This window comes from Charadrius vociferus, unplaced genomic scaffold, assembly GCF_000708025.1.
Source record: "Charadrius vociferus isolate BGI_N301 unplaced genomic scaffold, ASM70802v2 scaffold259, whole genome shotgun sequence".
Classification (NCBI taxonomy): Eukaryota; Metazoa; Chordata; class Aves; order Charadriiformes; family Charadriidae; genus Charadrius; species Charadrius vociferus.
Window position 1 is genome coordinate 4,676,743 of NW_009661368.1, and position 242 is coordinate 4,676,984.

A 242-nucleotide genomic window follows, 5' to 3' on the forward strand; every position below is an offset into this window, starting at 1 on the left:
CAGCCCTGCCAGGCAGTCAGGAGCATTTCCTCCTGCTCAGAAGGAAGGTGTGTGCCGGCAGTGGAAACACAGAGTCTTTTCCTGTGAGCGGAGAGGTGAGCTGGGAGCAGTGGGAGCCACAGGCATCCTGGGGAGGTCTGGGGGTGCCCCTCAGCATGTAGTCAGCTCCTGGTCCTTCCTGAGCACCCGCTACTGCAGGTGATGGCCACCCCTTGCTCCTCCTCACCGGGGAGGTCTCTGCA